The 18,588-nt window shown below is 47.5% G+C and overlaps 1 protein-coding gene across 12 annotated transcripts in view; it reads left to right on the top strand.

Annotated features, from left to right (window-relative positions):
• Positions 1-18,588, top strand: part of RERE (arginine-glutamic acid dipeptide repeats) — a 177,078-nt gene that overhangs the window by 36,736 nt on the left and 121,754 nt on the right. For 2 of the 12 annotated variants that reach the window (XM_086860199.1, XM_086860194.1), the window contains exon 1: positions 2,712-3,109. The exons of 9 other annotated variants lie outside the window; for them this stretch is intronic. The gene's annotated coding sequence lies outside the window, so the exon portion shown is untranslated. Of the gene's footprint in view, positions 1-2,711; positions 3,114-18,588 lie in introns of those variants that run through there. One more of the 12 variants, XM_086860195.1, reaches the window with a different exon arrangement.

Raw genomic sequence — 18,588 nt, 5'->3', positions numbered from 1 at the left:
AGGTGTTGGGCCACATTTGATTAGAAAATTGAGGAGTGAGGATGAACGCGATGTGGTCGCTTTGTGCTGACTCGAGGATTGAATTTCAGCTCTGGCAGGTTTGGAGCTATCACACGGCTTCTTGGTTCCAAAGCTTGTTTTGCACCAGGTCTGCTGAAGACAGGCTCTGCTTCAGGAGCTGTTGGACCATGAATATTGCAGGAGTGCAGCTCGTGCCTGCACCACCCTCGATTTGTATCGATCACAGCAGCCCTGCGACGCGGCGAGGGCGCCTTGGAATTAATCAGCTGCTCCGGCTGGGTGGGTGGTTTTAGGGAGCTATTTCTAGAAAGTACAGAATAAATTTCAAACTTAGATCTTTGTCTGCTGAAGGACTCCTGGGCTCTGCTATGAAAATGGTAGAAATGGGCATGGCTAAATTGTGGGAAGATACACAACTACAAATAATTAGCAGCCTCTGGAAAGATGAAGTTGGCAGGCAGTACTTGAGGGTGTTGCTCTAATTAACCGGGTCTGTGAACCTTAATGATTATCATTTTTTTCCCAATTTTTATTTTTTTATTTTTTTCCCTTGGCTTTGTAAAACTAGCTCGGAGGTGGTGTACTCCCATATTTATTTTATAGGTAAAATACTACTGTGTGACTAGGAAATGGATTTGCTCGGCAGGGATAAAGTGTGTGTTGCCCCAAGGTAATGGATTACATAGATGACTTGTTTTGCATGTTATTCTGCAAGGGAAATAGCAGAGCTTTGCTCTGAAATGAAGTCGGTACTGACATCTGAAAGGTTACGGTTGTGGCGTTGAGGAACAGCACAAGACACTGGGAGATGAGTTACAGGTTTGCGTGGAGATGCACAGTAAGATAAATATTCATTCTTTATAAAAAATCCAATTAAATACAGTTAAAAGGAACACGTTCGGCTGAGCAGATGAATTTCTGCTCCTAATGGGGGGAAGGAAGGCGTCATAGGGAAGATTTTGAACAAAATGGCTCACTAATTGAGCACAGAGCAGCCAAATCGCTGTGCAAGGTGTCTCAGAGGCTGGTCCTGGCCGGGCAGTGCCTGTCACCCGTGCTGGGGCTGAAGGCGTGGAGGGCTCTGCCCCGGGGCCGGGATGTGTTCCCCAGGGCCGGGATGTGTTCCCCAGGGCCCATCTATGTTCCCCAGGGCCGGGATGTGTTCCCCAGGGCCAGGATGTGTTCCCCAGGGCCCATATGTGTTCCCCAGGGCAGGGATGTGTTCCCTAGGACCCATCTGTGTTCCCTAGGGCCGGGATGTGTTCCCCAGGCCCGGGATGTGTTCCCCAGGCCCGGGATGTGTTCCCCAGGCCCGGGATGTGTTCCCCAGGGCCCATCTGTGTTCCCCAGGGCCGGGATGTGTTCCCCAGGGCCGGGATGTGTTCCCCAGTGCCCATCTGTGTTCCCCAGGGCCGGGATGTGTTCCCCAGGGCCGGGATGTGTTCCCCAGGGCCGGGATGTGTTCCCCAGGGCCCATCTGTGTTCCCCAGTGCCGGGATGTGTTCCCCAGGGCCGGGATGTGTTCCCCAGGGCCGGGATGTGTTCCCCAGGGCCGGGATGTGTTCCCCAGGGCCGGGATGTGTTCCCCAGGGCCGGGATGTGTTCCCCAGGGCCGGGATGTGTTCCCCAGGGCCCATCTGTGTTCCCCAGGGCCGGGATGTGTTCCCCAGGGCCCATCTGTGTTCCCCAGGGCCCATCTGTGTTCCCCAGGGCCGGGATGTGTTCCCCAGGGCCGGGATGTGTTCCCCAGGGCCGGGATGTGTTCCCCAGGGCCCATCTGTGTTCCCCAGGGCCCATCTGTGTTCCCCAGGGCCGGGATGTGTTCCCCGGGGCCCATCTGTGTTCCCTGGGGCCGGGATGTGTTCCCCAGGGCCGGGATGTGTTCCCCAGGGCCGGGATGTGTTCCCCAGGGCCGGGATGTGTTCCCCAGTGCCCATCTGTGTTCCCCGGGGCCCATCTGTGTTCCCCGGGGCCGGGATGTGTTCCCCAGGGCCCATCTGTGTTCCCCAGTGCCCATCTGTGTTCCCCAGGGCCGGGATGTGTTCCCCAGGGCCCATCTGTGTTCCCCAGGGCCCATCTGTGTTCCCCAGGGCCGGGATGTGTTCCCCGGGGCCGGGATGTGTTCCCCAGGGCCGGGATGTGTTCCCCAGGGCCGGGATGTGTTCCCCAGTGCCCATCTATGTTCCCCAGTGCCCATCTGTGTTCCCCAGTGCCCATCTGTGTTCCCCAGGGCTGGGATGTGTTCCCCAGTGCCCATCTGTGTTCCCCAGGGCCGGGATGTGTTCCCCAGTGCCCATCTATGTTCCCCAGTGCCCATCTGTGTTCCCCAGGGTCGGGATGTGTTTCCCAGGGCCCATCTGTGTTCCCCAGGGCCCATCTGTGTTCCCCAGGGCAGGGATGTGTTCCCCAGTGCCCATCTGTGTTCCCCAGGGCCCATCGGCGTTCCCCGGGCCCGGGGTGCGTTCCCAGCCCGTGCTCGGTGGCACCGGGCCCGGGGGATGCTCGGGCTCGGCTCTGCGCCGCTCGCAGCTGCGATTTCCCGCTGCCCGCGCTCCGGCAGCGCTGCCATCAATCACGGGGCTCCCGGTTCCGGCGGCGCCGAGCGAGGAGGCGGAGCGGGGCCGCGGGCAGAGCCGGAGCGGGCCGGGGCCGGGGCCGGTGCGTGGGGCCGGGCGGGGGGCGGCGGGCCCGGGACGCTCCGCTCCGCTCCGGCCGCAGCTGCTCGGCGGCGGCGGAGGGGCCTCCTTTTGTTCACCAGCTGCGCCTGCCGGCCCCGCTTCCTCCGTGCCTGCCCTTCCCGGAGCCCTCCTCCTCCTGCTCCCCGTCCTGCCGGGCTCCGGAGCGGGGCAGGGCGCGGGGCTCGCTCCGCCGGGAGCGCCCCCAGCCCCGGAGCCGCGGGCTGCCCGAGCCGCTGCCAGCCGCCTTCCTTCCCATCCGGAGAATCAAGGCTGCTCTGCAAGTTGACTAATTGTTACCTGGCCAACGATAACTGCCTGGATGGAGGAAAGGCTTGGCTTAATTCTCTTTTCCGCTTTGCGTTGCTCCAGTTTTTTGGGGTTTCTTTTTCAGAAAAAGTTGGATCGACTTGGTAGGTGAGGCGTGGGTAGGTTGTTATTGACCTGGGAAGTTCCGAATGCTCTAAAGGCTGCAGGGTTGGGTTTTGGGGTTTTTTTTCAGTTGGTTGTTATTTTTTTCCTATTTCTTTCCATAGCAAATGCTTTACCTCCCTGTTGTATATATAAACAGTTCGGGTAATCAGACTGCTGTGTTTAATTCTGTTTTTTAAAAGCAAATGAGATAAGGATTGCATTTTCCTTATCCTGGAAGAAAGTACTTTTTCATTACGCTTGTTGCAATGGAATGCCTTTGAAGCGCTAATTGGGACAGTGTGTGGGGGAACTTTTCAAACGATGTTTACTGGTGTTTTAAGATAGTGACAGGAGACCTGCTCGGCCACTTTGTTTCCTGAGGAAAAAACCGGCTCTGCTTTGTTTTGCAATTGGTTTTAAGCTCGTCTGAGTCCATGTGGCTTTGCCCTGCATGGGGCATTGTGTGGCTGGATGGCTCCTCACAGCCATATGGGGCTGCTTTAATTGTCGGGGAGTGGAAATGGCGCTTGACAAGGCCACTCCATTTCCTCCTTTGTTGTTTTAAACTTAACATTAATGTTGGGCATGAAGTAGAAGAAAGCGGCGAATGGAAACCCAGTAGTTTGAGTGTAATTTCAGATGCTCCTCAGATAGGTTTCTTCTGGGAACTCGGTTTAAAGTCAGCTAGATTTCGAACCCCACAGACAGCATATTCCCATGGAAAGCTGTTAATCTGCAGGCAATTATTTCCAGACGTGCGAGCGACTCCACATTTCTCTCAGTTTTTGTTCTTGCAGGCGGTTTCTGCATCCTCGTGCCCAGTGACTATCAGCAGACACGTCTGAGATCCTGACAGCAAGCTGAGAATGGTGCAGGAGCAGCATTTATAAGCTTTTATTTGTTTTTCCAACCCTGTAATTTGGTAGTGTTTAAACTATTTTATAAAGATCTCTGGGACCAGTGAAAGGTGGTTTTAAGTCCCAAGCACTTGAGTGCTCATTGTGCTCTGGCAGGCTGGGTGCTTGGCAGGCACTTCTCGAAATGTTATTTGATCTGGCAGCACGATAGAATTCACTTGGATTACACCATTTTTTTCACCCCCTGGTTGCTGTTTGAAAGTGATGCATCAGCGAGTGTTGTTCGAGAGCGTATTTTAAGCCCTAAACTGCGTGTATTGGCTTTAAACAGGATTCCAGAGGGAGGCAGTTGAGAATTTGTCTTGTTTTGTGGTTAGGATTTATGAATTGAGGCGAGAGCTGACGTAATCTATCCCACCACTTCCTTTGTGTGTGCTTTAGGGTTGATAGTGCTTTGTTTTGCTTAAAATAGCCAGGACTGTTTCTTGAATACTTCTCTGTCTCCTTGCTGCTGTGGCCTTCGGTGCAAGCAGGCAACTTGTTCCAGTTGTGTGTGATTATGGCCCTTTGAGGAAATGCTTCCTTCCTTTTGTCACTAAGGTTCAGTGAATTGCTTGTATGCTAAGTAGATGAGACTTTAATTTTAATTAACATAATGATGTGTACAGCTGTTCTGTCAGAAAGCATCGCCTGTCTTCGCAGTTTTACTACAGGTTGTAGAGAGTCCCTTGATGTTCCTCTCAAAGCCTTTTGTGTTTACTTTTGTTTGTGTAAAGGTGACAAAGATGGGGCTTTGTCTCCTGGTGAGTGGTTAACAGCTCACTGCCCAGAGCCTGGTTTGATTTTTGTGTGTGGGGAAGGAGATGAGCTGTTTTTATCACTGAGCTAATCCTAAACCTCCTTGTCTTGGCTGGAGAGGGTTTGTGCTGTAATCTCTGCATTTCTCATTATTGAATTCTTTAATGGCTCTGAGTGTTGTTGGGTCAGTGTGCCCATGTTAATTGTCCCTTGTGGGGCTTCTGTTGAGGAGATGCCGAGAGGTTCTGCTGGCAGGGCTGTGTTGGCTTAGAAGGCACACACTGAGTATTAAAGCAGAGCAGTATTTCTGTAGCTTGTGGGTCCGTGTGGCTAGCAGGATATTTCACCTGAGAGCCAGGGAGCAGTAGGAGAAGCAGCAGTGAAGGCAGGGCACAGGAACAGGCACAGGGTGCTGAGGCTGTGGAGTTTTGGCCAGGTGATTTCCAGATGAAGGCTGGGTCTGTGGGGCATTAGGCTGGGCTCTGACAGAGTCAGGCTTAGGCTTCGGTTTTGTATCCAAGGGTCAGAACTCGCATAGCCCAGGCAAACTTTGGATAAAGACCACTTTTGTGCAGTCTTGTAGGTCAGAAGGTGCTGCCAGGGCTGCTGCAGGTGGCCACTGCTCCCCCAGAGCATCAGAGCCTGCCCGGGACTGGTCCCAGTTCCACAAATGGCAGCTGTGCTGTGCAGGATGTCCAGGCAGGAGCTGAGCTGGGAGCTGGCTCCCAGGGGTGGGATGTGCCTGGGGATGGGGCTCGCTGGCCTGAAATTAGGGAATTAGGGAACAGGACAGGAGCAGCAGCATTTCCCAGGCACTGGCAGTACAAATTCCATGTGCCTGTGCTGCTGGGGTAGCTCTGCTGCTTTCCTGGAGGTGCCTCATGCCTGGGACAGCCTCAACAAGAGCAGCTTTATTAGTTTTGGTGAGCTGTAATGCTTTGGCCAAGATACCTATTCCTGCTTTAAAATAATTTTTATTCTCGCTTGAACCTTGTGTATTTAAAGTGCCAGGCTCGGCAAATGACACATGAGAGCAATGAGTAGTTGTATTTTGTGCTTTAAAGGTAAATAAAATGAGAAATGGTTTCTAAACCATGGTAGTCCTGAACAGCACCCTGATGAGGCCTTTAGCTGCAGTAATCACCAGCCCCTAACAGGCAAATCTTTATTAATATGTATTAATAAGGAAGGGGGGCTGGGGAAGGAGAGCTGGGATCACAGCTGGCATAATTCAAACTCTGTCAACTGGACCTTGCTTAGCCTTGCACCTTGTTTGGCTGATTCTCCAGTGTTTCAGAACACAGGACAAATTTCTCCATTACTAAAGACTGGAAAAGCATTTAATGATGTAACTCTCCCACATAAATAAAGAGCAGCCATAAAATACACACTATCAGACAACTTCATGAAAAATAATGTCAGGCACCTTGAAATGAGTCAGAGGGAAATCTGGTTTTTATACTTCAGCTTTCTTAGCAGAAGTGCAACTCTTTCCAGAAGACTGGACAAAAATAGTATTTATTCCAAAGTTTGCCTGGGGTAGTGGTTTGAGTTCTGACCTTTGGATACCAAGTGAGAACAAATAGTGTTGAAAAATGTAAATGATTAAAACAAGCTGTCCTTCCCTAGGAAACATGTGTGTCAAGTTTATCCAAGAAAAGGGCTGGGTAATTGGATAAATGTTTTACTAGTGGAATAGATAGGATTTGATTGTGATGTGTAGATTTTCTCATAATGTTTTTTTGTGTAATTGGTGCGTTTGGAATTCAGGCATTTTCTATCGTTAGCAGAAGTACAGAAGAAGTGGAGGCTGTAAATTCAGCATTAACAATGTAGCTGTGCTCTCCTCTTGGGAAAGAATGGCAAATTTTGAAAGGAAACTCGGTTTAATTAGTCTTCTGTGAATGGATATCACTTTCATTTTCACAAGATCACAATATAGTGTGAAATAACAAATCTGGAATGTGTTAGTATCAGGGCCTAAAAGTTTGATACTTGTAGGTTTTTCATTCCTTATTTTTCCCTTTTTTTAAATGAGCAGACTGCAAAAAGCTGTGATTAGGTAAATCTTCTTCTGAAAGCAGCCAATTTTGGTGTAGATAACTGCTGCTTCTGTAACACCAATTTTGTACATGAAATATATTTTGTCCTAAGTGCTGATTCGAATTTTCTTGAGACTAGCAAGAAAAAACGCCTTGGTTTTGGCAGTGTTTCCTTTGTGAATTTGCGTATTTGTAGAGATGAAATTGACTTGTTTTTTTGAAATAAAATTGAAATTTTGCTAATAGGCAGTAAGTGTTCCAGCAGCATTTGCAGTCTAAAGCATTCTGTCCTTGCTGTGGGAAGTTGACTGCATTTCTGTTCTTGCCCACAGCAGGCTTTTAACCCAGGCACAAATTGAAGCTGGGAACTCAGTTACTTGTGGTTTTTGCTGTTGAGAAGTTGCCTGGATTCGCTCAGAGCCTGATGAGCAGCCCCAGTGAGCAGTGGGATCACGAGGCAGTGTGGAAATGACTGAGCCGTGATATGAGTCAATACAATTCAAGCACTTAAGGTTGGGGACTTTTTTTCCCGAGTTTGACATGGTAACAGATCCCTACAGAATTTATTCTTCCAAGCAGTCAAAACACACCATATTTGCTCCATTTCCTATTGAAATCTAACAAAGAAGCCAAAAATCAGATTTCCATTTCCTGCTAATAAAGCTATTCCTTCGAGATTAGAGCTGGGAATGGATTTTTTTTATATATATATGGCAATTCCTGCTTAAGAATTGAATGTTCTTCGGTGTCTTGTGTGCTGATGTGTCAGAGTATGTGAGACAGAACCCGTTTTCCCCGTGTGTTTAATATCAGACTGCTGTAATTGGCTTAAAACTGCAGCCCCAGCCCGGGCTTGTAGTTAAAACTGGTATTAAAGAGTTAAGAGCAGCCCAAGGTTATCAGATTGTTGGGAAAGCAATTGCCCTTTCCCAGTGCAATAAAGTAATTATGACTAGTGTATGAAAATGGGGTGCAGGCTGTTTGAACATTCTGGCTGCCTGTCTTTAGCAGAAATTGCATTGTCCCCTTTGTGTTGATCTCATCATTTGCACATTCAGAGCATGTTTGGTATTTGCCACTTGCAGCTGGAAATGCTAAGCAGCATTTAAAACCCAAATGATGCCATCTGTTTGTTGGGGTTTCAGGGAGGTTTTTCAGATCTTGGCAGTTTCACCTTGGCTCTGTTGTCTGCTCTGGAAGGAGTCGCTGAGGGAGTGAGGTTTGTTCTGGGTCAAACCCAAGGGATTCAGGGATGGAGGAGCTGCAGCTGAGAAGGGCTTTTACAGCTTCATCTCTTGGTGTTTCTGTGCTGCCCTGACAGGAGCAAAGGTGGGGTGTGGAAAAAACCAGTCAAAAAAACCAGATGCTCTGCTGGTAACTCAAGTAGCACCTGACCAAGTGCTCCTGTGATGTTTTTAAGATTAAAAAAAAATAAATTAGGTTTTAGTCTCAGTGCAAATGAGATCTGTGGTTTGAGTGATTGTAGTTGGTGACTACAATAATGTGAAAAATTTATATAGCTGGGAATTTAAATGGAACTAGGTCTGATTTACCTTGGGGTTGGTAGTTCCACTGGAATTTATGAGAGTTGGGACCTCATGTGCCACGTTGGGTTTGTCCACTGGTAGCCAGAGTCAGGGGCTGTGTTTGCCCAAGGAGGATGTACAACCTCCTTGGAGGTGGTAAAAGCAGTTCCTGTGGATTTTTAGGGCATGGAGTCAGCAATATAAATGAGAATGCAGCTAAACATGTACATGCTGAACTTTAGACTTTGTTTTTTTTTAACAAACGCTGCTGTATAAAGTTCTGTTTTGGCACAAAACTTGATTGAATCCATGCTTTTGGCTGGGTTCTTCTCTTCTGAGGGCTTGCTGTGGCATCTGAGATGCCCAAGGTAAATATAACTCTTGTTCTGTTCACTCGTGGGGGAGTTCACAGTGGTTTAGGATTTCAGGAGCATGACACAGTTCCTGACAGGGAAATCTTTGCTCAGTGCACATCCCAGTTTAAGTGCAGAGAGTTCTGGGGATGAATTATAAGCACTGGTTAATAAAATTCTGAGGGCTTTTTCCTCTCTCTGGAACCTCACTGGGATGTGCAGATGGGTGGAGTTGCTGTGGCTCTCATGGGAGAGTTTAAAGTTTAAAGTGTTCTACCTGTTCTTGTTGGGCAGATAAACAAGTGCTTCAGCCCTGGAGAGATGAGGAATAAAATAAATAATAAAAACTTCCTCCTGGTTATCTTTAGGAGAGGGTTGAAACTTTTCCTGCCTCTTCCATCCTAAACAGTGCTCATGACAACTTCAGTTTATTTCTGTTTTGGAGCATAATATGTGAGGAAGATAGTGGTTATGTTAGGGTTGGGCTTTTTTTTTTTGTCTAGATTTATATAGGGATATTTTTTTCTTAGAACTCTTGCTGTGGTTTTTGTTTTGTTTGGGGTTTTTGCTTTGATGTGTTGTTTTCTGGAGGTTTTGGTTTGGTGGGGTTTTTTTTGTCCCCTCTCTAAAAAGACTCTTATGGGAGGGTTTTTTAAAACTCTGAGCAGCATGTGTGGAGTTATCCCTGGCTGGGCATCAGTGGACAAAGAAATAATACACACAGCACTAGTGGGAAATAATGAAAAGTTTCTCACTTGACTATTGGGCTGTGAGCTTGAGAAATACCCTTCTAAGAGCTCCTTTTTTCTTGCTCTTATCAGTACCATTAGATACTAAGATGCTCTACATTACTTTTTATTTCATGTTTTGAATAAAAAATAGTACATAACTTTGCAAACAGTTTTGAAATGTCACTTCTAGCCAAGTTCATTCTGATTCAAAGGCCAGATCAGCATATGTGAGAAGCAGTCAGCAAGTAATAAATCTCAGCATAGCTGTGTGTGTTATCTCAGGGGAGAGGCTGGAGGGCGGCAGGAGAAAACAGCCTAATCCCTCAAGTGCTGGCTGGATTTAATTAGGTCCCAGTTGCTTGGGCAACTGGCACCTAGTGAGTTTTCCTGTGTAGTATTTTGAAAAGTAGCTCTTAAGTCAGCTCCTGATTAGGTTAGTGTTTCAGAAAACACTGCCTGACAGGACATCCTTCTCACTGCTGCTTGTTCAGCTGCTGAATGCTCACGTGCAGTAAATGATGGAAACTTCACAGTCAAGAGTCTTCAAAGCTGAGCTTTTACAAGGAAAACTTCAGTGCATCAGATCCCTAATAAATCATGTAATTTGTTTTGCTGTCTTTGGTTGCTGAGGGATCACAGGTTTTCATTTGAAAGAACAAGGATATATGGTAACCCCAGTTTGTTATTGTGGGAATAAAGAAGGGAATAAAGACTTTCCTTGGTCAGGGATGGATCAAACACTGCTCTGAACAGTTTATGGTGCTCTGCTTAGGCTGGTGTCTTGTCCACTATGGACTGCAGGTTGCTGTATTAAACATTTAATGTTGTTTCAGAGCTGTTAGTGGTGTCTAACCTTAAAGCTTCACCTTGAAAGTGGAGTCAAGAGTTTCATATTGCTCCATTTCAGGAAAATAACCTCCATTTGGAAGGTGTTTTCGGTATGAGACATGGCTTGTGTTATCTTCATTTGCATGTCATGGGGTATTAGTGTGTCATTATGAAAGGTAGGAAGGTTTTCCTTTTTTTTTATTTTTTTATTTTTATTTTTTCCCAATTTTATTTTGTGTGTACAAGGCCAGAAACCCAAACTGCTGCTGTGGTACCTCTGCCACGTCCTGGATTGTGCTGGTGGCAAGCGACGAGGTGTGGTGGTACCGCAGCGTGAAGGAGGCCACCACATTTCATGTGTAGCTTAGTGGTTATTTGCATTGGTTATTCTGTGCTTAGTGGCTTAAGGTCTCACTCTGCAGCCTTGTTCTCAGCAGCTTACAAGATCAGACCCAAATTCAGGGATCCAGCTCGTGCTGCCACAGCAGAGCCTGCCAGAGTCACACTGCAGTTCAGAGCCTCTGCTGAGAGCCCTGCCAGCAGAAATGATGTTAATGTCTGAAGCGTGACCACAGCCAGAAGTTATTTCATGCAGTGTTAAAAGTATTTCCTCTTGGTGTAGATTAGAAGCAGATTAATCACTCAGAGCATTTTTTAATATTTTTTTTATCCCTTCTTCTCATGGAAGATGGGGCCAGCGGTGAAGCCCCTTTCTAATGGGCTCATTAGCCGTGGGTAGCTGGGCACTGATGGGGTCACTCCTGTAGCAGAGATGTTGCTGTTTTAACATAATTTTATAGAATTGAAACACCCAATGTGTGACAGCTGAGAGCTGGTCCTTTTTAAAAAACAGTGCTTCAAATCTACTCAGGAACTCAGCTGGTTGTTGCCCAGGAGCAGTGACACGGCTGCAAAGAGGGTGAATTTATCAGCTGTCTTTGAAACCATGTTCTCTTTTTGAGAAGGAAAATCTCTGACTTGCAGAGGAGTGGAGCAGGCTTGGTGAGGAGCCAGGGGATGGCAGTGAGGTCTGTGGGCAGGGTCAGGGCTCTTTGGGAAGCTCACCTCGGGCACTGCGATGTGAGAGACACCGAGCACAGCTCGGGGGGTGCGAATATGTTGGAAGTCAAAGGCTGACATTGACAGCTTTGGTTTCTCTCACTTAAGGTCATGCTAGAGCTCATATGATCCCTGAAACACAGACCCTCTCTGCAAATCCCTTGGGACACGTGAGGCCTTCAGAGGAGCCCAGAGGGATCAGGAGCTCTTCCTTGCGTGGGGCTGCTGCACACTCAGTGCCTTTCACAGCACTCCTCTGTCCCACAGCTCTGGGCTTATTCTTTCTTGTGCCCGCTTGCTTTTCAAATCATTTTCCTGCTTCTCGTGGCAGAAACTGCTGGGGCAGCCGGAGATTAAAGATCAAAGGTCACCCTTGCAGCAGCGAGGTTTTACTGCTTTAAATGCTGGCTATTTATTAGTGTTTTCTGTGAGTGCAATAAAGGAAGCGAGGTGTAATTGAATCCATGTCAGTTGTTAAGCATTCTGAGGCGGTGAGGAACAGGCTGCAGCCAGGGCTCAGGCCCACATTTCACACATGAATAAGCACATTTAATCTCCTGATTACAACAGCCAAGGAAACTCTGACGTCTGCTCTGTCATTAACCAAAATAAGCCGCTCCTCAGAGAAAATGAGACCAATGTCTGAAATTAAAGGCAGTCTCTCCAGACAGAAATATCATCTGTCTTCATGCTTATGCATAAAGTGTTTTAAAACAGTGGACAAGAAAAAAATGTCCTCTTAATATGTCTTGCTGATTCTGATAACCTTGTACCATCCTCCAGGATTCCTTTGTTTCCACTCTTAGGGAATTTTATGGAGCACTTAAGTGGCACAGCTTTAGTTAGTCTTGCAGATAGTCTCCAAGTCTCAGGATGCTGCTTTCTTTAGAGAGAAATTGCTTTAATTATAGGCACGTTTGCCTGGGAATGTCTGGTCAGGCAGCTCAGGGTGGGAGCCCACCCTGCAGTTCCTCTTCCCTTTTGAGAAGCTCGGATGCACAAGTGTGTCTGGAGTTAAATAAAACTGCTCATGTGGCTGAAGAGCAGAGGTTTTGCCTTTCCTGCTCAAAGGGGTTTTCCAAAAATAACCTGATCTAGTTCTCTTTTGGGTGATTTAATAACTATAGTTTGAAGCTTTCTGGGGGATGAAAGGATTGCGAGGGGACAGCTGAGTGTTCAACCATTTAAAAATGAAACAACCAGTGGAGAAAAGCTCAGCTAAAAACATGCAGGGAGGGACAGTTTGGTAGATATTTGTAGACGTGTTCCAGAGATGGAGGCACCAAAATAAAATTTAGAATGGAAACTGGAATCAGTTGAGAGGAGAGCTGGAGATGAGTTCCAGTCACAAAGCAGCAATGGGCTCGTTCTATAAACACACACAAATGAATGTGGTCAGTATTGTGCAAATTCATTTTTGTCTTCAAATAAGGGAGCTGGAGGCAGCAAAGGGTGTGATGTTCTGGTGACTTTGATAATCAGGCCACGTGGTTCTGTTCCATGCAAGGATTCTTTCCTGTTACCATTAGCTTGGCTGTTACTGTGTGCCAGGAATTTCTCTTTATGCTTTGATTTCCTTGTTGGTATTTCTCAGATCTGAATTCACAGCACTTTGGAATGTTTTTATTTCACCTATTTTAGTAACAATGCTACAGACTTGTCTTTTATTGCCTGTCAGGAAACCCATATGCATGTTTTCAGGGTTTACCCTTGTTGCTTCTCAAAGTCTGTCTATCTGTTCAAAATAAGCTGTTGTGTAAAACAAGTTTTTGCTCAATCTTTTTCTTTTTTTTTTTTTTTTTCCCCTGTTTTAAATGTTGTTAAGCAACCTCATAATGCAGATGTTTTCATGGCTCCAAATGACTTCAGGTTCCCCAGATAATGGTTCTTGTTTTAACAGCAGCTCCTGCAGGTCCCGTGGGCCTGTTCTCCCCTAACAGGGGAGTTATCCTACATCATAGGAGGGAGTTATCCGACATTATATGGCCATTTTTTAAAGTTCTGGTTTTTAGTGCTGTGATGGGATGACTGCTCTACATTACTCAGCCCTGTATTGTGGTAATCATTTGCATTAAGCCTGAATGACTTCAGAGAAGGGTAAATACACGGCTTCATATTTATTGTGTGTTTGCTGCCATGTGTTGTGATTGCAGAGGCCATGAAAGCAGTTTGGGGATGACAGGAGGAGCTGGGACCTGCAGGGCTGGGCTCTGCTCCTGCCTCTGCAGCCTGGCTGCTGCTTCTGGGGTCACCTCCAGCCCCTCGGGTGTGGTGGGAGGTGGGAAGGGGTTTGGGAGAGGCTGCCCTGTGTGTCACAGCCAGGTAAAGAGGGCTGAGGTGGTGACCAGACCTGTCACAGTGAGTGTGCAGGCAGCCCCTGCTCCTCCTGCCTTCCTCACCAAACAGGAATAGAATAGAATAGAAAGTGTAGCTAATTTATCTGCTAATTTTGGCAGTGCAGAAACTTTTTGAAACTGTATTGATTTTATGTTGCTGCTCTTGGACCAGTGTGGAGAGAAAATGGGGCTTATTTGGGATGACATTACTTTTATGGGAGCCTGTGTGTAAAACTGTCCAAAAGCAGGTGCTGTCACATCGCTGTTGTGGATGTGGTGCATAAATTGCCCATCCATCCATTCTGGGAGGAGGTAGGAGCTGATAAATCACTCCAAATCTCATCCCCAGCCCTTCAGTCTGCTCTGTGGTCAGAGCTGACTCTTGTAGAATTTTGCTCTCAGTCCTCACTGAATTTTTGACCTCCCACAAAAAAAGAAAGTTGTTCATTTTGTCCTCCCTGTGCCCATTAGAATAACACAAAGGGAAATGTTACTTTGCTGTCTTGGGTCTTTACCATCCTTAAAAATCCTCGTGGCTGCCTGATACTTCCCTGGCAATTTCCTCTTGAAAATGTGACTGTGAAAACGCACCAAATAACCTGTCACTTCTCTCTCGATAAATACAGGGGTGTTTTTGCCCTGTGAAATCTTGCTTTGCTGCTCTTCCCCTCTTCTTTGAGTTGTGTAGCATCAGGGCTGTGTTGAAGAGAGGGATTTAGGATCTGAGCTGTGAGCCTGCACATCTGGTGTGTCACACAGCCCCTTGATGTGGATTTGGGAGCGGTGGCACCGTCCTAGGCAGGGCTGTGCTGGGGTGGGTGGGATGTGCAGGGGCTCTGCAAACCTGGGAGATGAGATGTGCAGGGGCACTGCAAACCTGGGAGATGAGATGTGCAGGGGCACTGCAAACCTGGGAGCTGAGATGTGCAGGGGCACTGCAAACCTGGGAGATGAGATGTGCAGGGGCACTGCAAACCTGGGAGATGAGATGTGCAGGGGCACTGCAAACCTGGGAGATGAGATGTGCAGGGGCACTGCCAGCCTGGGAGATGAGATGTGCAGGGGCACTGCAAACCTGGGAGCTGAGATGTGCAGGGGCACTGCAAACCTGGGAGATGAGATGTGCAGGGGCACTGCAAACCTGGGAGATGAGATGTGCAGGGGCACTGCCAGCCTGGGAGATGAGATGTGCAGGGGCACTGCCAGCCTGGGAGATGAGATGTGCAGGGGCAGTGCCAGCCTGGGAGATGAGATGTGCAGGGGCACTGCAAACCTGGGAGATGAGATGTGCAGGGGCACTGCAAACCTGAGAGCTGAGATGTGCAGGGGCACTGCAAACCTGGGAGATGAGATGTGCAGGGGCACTGCCAGCCTGGCAGCTGAGATGTGCAGGGACACTGCCAGCCTGGGAGATGAGATGTGCCTCAGAAATGTGAGATCTCCTGTTGGCTTTGCTCAGCTCAGGTTGGGTCAGCAGCAGGGGGAAGGAAAGGTCACTGCCTGTCATGGGAAACACCTGGAGCTGTGAGCTCCCAGCTCAGGGGGCTGATGGAGCACGGCTGTCCCTGCCACCATGGGCACAGAGCACTTCAGAGGCAACAAACACGTTTTAATTGTGAGTGCAATTAATGGCTGTGGGCTGTGAAAGCGTTCCTCACAGTGACCAGAGCTGGCCACAGCGTTCCAGGGCTCTGCTTGTGTCACAGACTCCAAACGCCGGGGAAGGAGATAAGGGAGACAGCTGATAAGAGGCACATAAATCACCAGAGACACTCCTGAGAGCTTTTTAAGATTTTAAGCAAATCTTCTTCCCAGGAGGGTCCCAGACCTGTCCCCTGAGCATTCCAGAATTGGCACTGGCACCCCTTCAACACCCACTGGGCATCAGCAGGGTTGGCACAGAACAGAGGAGGAAAATGGACATTTTTACTGGCTGGGGCAGTCATGTTACAGGGAAGAAGTTTTGTGTGTGTCTGTGCACTGCTGGCAGGGGGAGATCTGTGTTTTGGCTCTGTGTGTGGTGGTTGCTTGGAAAAGTCTGGAGGGTAAACCCAGCAGGATCTGAATTTTCAAAGCTGGAGCGAGTGAGTATCTTTAGTAAAATCTCACCCCAACAATAAAAATCTGTCCAAGATTAGTGGGATAAAACTCCTGCTGTATTCCCTTTTCCTTTTTTCTTGCTTTTCTCCTGTTAGTTTTGTTTTTCTCCCCTGCTCTGCTGGTGTGTGAGTTTACCCTCAGCCTGCAGCTGCTGGCTGTGCTGTTGGGAGCACTGTGCCTGGCAATTTGGGATGAGGAATGGCCCCTGGGAGTGGGGAATATTCTGAGGGATATCCCACATGAGCTCTCAATGTACTTGGTCACATATTTTCCATGGCAAACAGGCGATAGGGAAAGAATGTGGGAGAAAGTTGCTAGCAGATGTTGCCAGTCCTTCCTGAAAGCTGAAGGTTAAAGGTGTGTGGCTCCCCTGGGTAATGAGCTTTATCAGGGAGCTGGGGTCAGTGTGGGAGCTCCCCTGCTCACAGCTCCTGCCTCCTGCAGCTCAGCTCTTCTCTCTCTGGCAGCTGAGATTTCCTTCCCTTCATCTTTGACTTACCGGGGTTATTTTTTACAAATGATCTCAAAGCTTTTCTTAAAGTAGTTCTTAAAACCTTATAAATATATGGGGAAACCATTAGGGGCTGTTTTCGCTGTTTCCCTCCCCACCCTTTTTTTTTTTCTTTGGTTTTTAGTTTTAATCCCTTGCACTTACACTGAGTTAAAATTCTTCCTTGACATCAAAATTAGAAAAGCTTCGTGGCAGGAACTCTAGCACTGGCAGCACATAGTTCTTTAATCTGGCATTTGCTGAAAACAGTGCCTTTTTATCTGGCAATATGAGACTAAAAGCTTACAGAAGAATGGTCCTGTTGTGTTTATTAAGACTGGTTACACATGACCAAACAAATCTTGTTAAAAGATTTATCTGTCTAGCTTAAATAAGAAAAAGAAGCTCTTCTCCATATTTTTAGTTGCCCTGCATTTTTAGATGCCTTCCTGTTACAGTCTTGTAGCATTTCTGCTGGACTTGCTTTCACATTATCTTTAAAACCTGACTCTTTAATTCTGGTTAAGAGGTTTAAGTACTTAATGTGCAGAGTGGTGCTATATGTGCCTTTTGCTCTGACAGGGGGTTCCAGGTGTACAGACAAAATAACTTGTGGGAGCAGCAATCTCCTCCTCTCCATGCTGGGGTTGCAGTGTGAGAAGGGTTTTATGGCTGTAAAAAAGGTTCAAACTTTAATTTGAACTAGATTCAAAATGCTGGGGGAAGGTGGAAACAAAACCAGGTGAATATGGGGAAATGATCAGTTGAAAATAATGATTATGAACTTCTGCACTTCAGATTAGATGAAGTTAAAGGTTAAATTGTGCCTGCTGGTTTTCTCTAAAATCCTGGTGGGAGGTTCTCATTTCCTCATCACTGGAGGCCTGAGCATTTTAATAAGAGCACCAACATTGGAATATGATGGGAAGTTGTCAGGATCTGCATTTTCTGCTACAAAGCAGAGAACAGGAGACTTTAGTGAGTGACTGCAAACACATTTTTGGCTGATGTTTGATCTCTAAACAATTAAAGATAAAAAAGACTTTGCAAGTCCGATAACAGAGTGGGTGGAGATAAAGAAAGTTATCCCAGAGTGCATGTAATAACCTTACTTGGAGAAATGGCCATATCCTGAGGCTCGAGTTAAAAAATAACAACAAGAAGGTCTTGGAGTGTGATTGCAGTGAAGTTGAGGTTTTTCCTCGGGTGTTTCAACTTGAATTGAGCAAAAAACACGGGGGCTCTTCTCCCACGCAGCTGCTGTAAGGTGATTTTTCCCCTTTTAGCTGACGTGGCTCCTTCTGGGGTGAATTCCCCGTGGAAGGAGCAGAGATCTCCTGTGGAAGGCAGCTCTGCCCTCCAGCCCGTGTTTGCTGCAGCAGAATGACAGAAGCAGCTGCTTTGCTGCTTTGCTGGGGTTTGGTGCAGGCTGCAGGAGGAGCAGAAACCCAGGGCAGGGAGTTGACCAGAACCACTGCAGGTGTGCAGTGAGCCTGCCCTGCTGCAGGCTCTGTGTGAGCGCCTCAGGGAGCAGAGAAAAGGCTCCCCAGGTTCCGTGGGGGAGGTTTTTGGGTGCTGTGTTCATTCATAATCGCCCAGAGAGCGGCACAAGCGCTGAGCCCACTCAGCAGCTGTGACTGGTGAGTGATGTTGAGTCAGCAGATGAGTTTTCACAGGGCTCACGTGTTGGTGAAGAGTGAACAGGCTGCACACTGAATTTGTAGCAGCTTCCGTGGTGGGTGAAGAAAGAACGTGTGAGATGTGGTTTTTTCCCTGTTACAGCTACTCTGAACGTTATGGAGCTGCTTTATTCTTAGACAGGAGTACTCAGTGCTTCATGGATGTTGGCTTAATCCTGCAAAATCTTTGAAGTTGAGTATTCAGACTGAAATAGTCTTGGAAATGTGATATATTTACGTAGGAAAGCAATGGCTGTGAAAATTATTTTTTTATTGGATCCCCTGAAATGGGAGCTGGGAGGAAAGTGCCCATTTGAGTGGAAATTTCACAGCTGAACAGAGCAAAGTGTGGCACACACTGATTCTTGCACAGCCCTCCAGTAAATGAAATAATCTGAACAAGGTGTTTGTTTATTCAGTGTTACTCCTCTATGCAGAACGGTGTTGTGCAAAGAAGATAAACCCAGGGAAAAAAATCCCCCTAATAACTGGACTTGTAATAAAAACACTGAAGTACTTTGTTTGAATCTAATCTGAGGGAGCAGTGAGGATTTAGCCCTGCAGCTCTGATGGCAGAATTGGGTTTCCAGCACTGCAGGCAGCCCTGGCTGCTCCTGGCAGGATGGGCACGGCACAGCAGGGCCAGGGCAGCTGCTTTGGGGTGAGTCTGTGTTTGATG

This window comes from Cyanistes caeruleus, chromosome 22, assembly GCF_971803275.1.
Source record: "Cyanistes caeruleus chromosome 22, bCyaCae1.hap1.1, whole genome shotgun sequence".
Classification (NCBI taxonomy): Eukaryota; Metazoa; Chordata; class Aves; order Passeriformes; family Paridae; genus Cyanistes; species Cyanistes caeruleus.
This window is presented reverse-complemented; position numbering and strand designations above follow the sequence as displayed.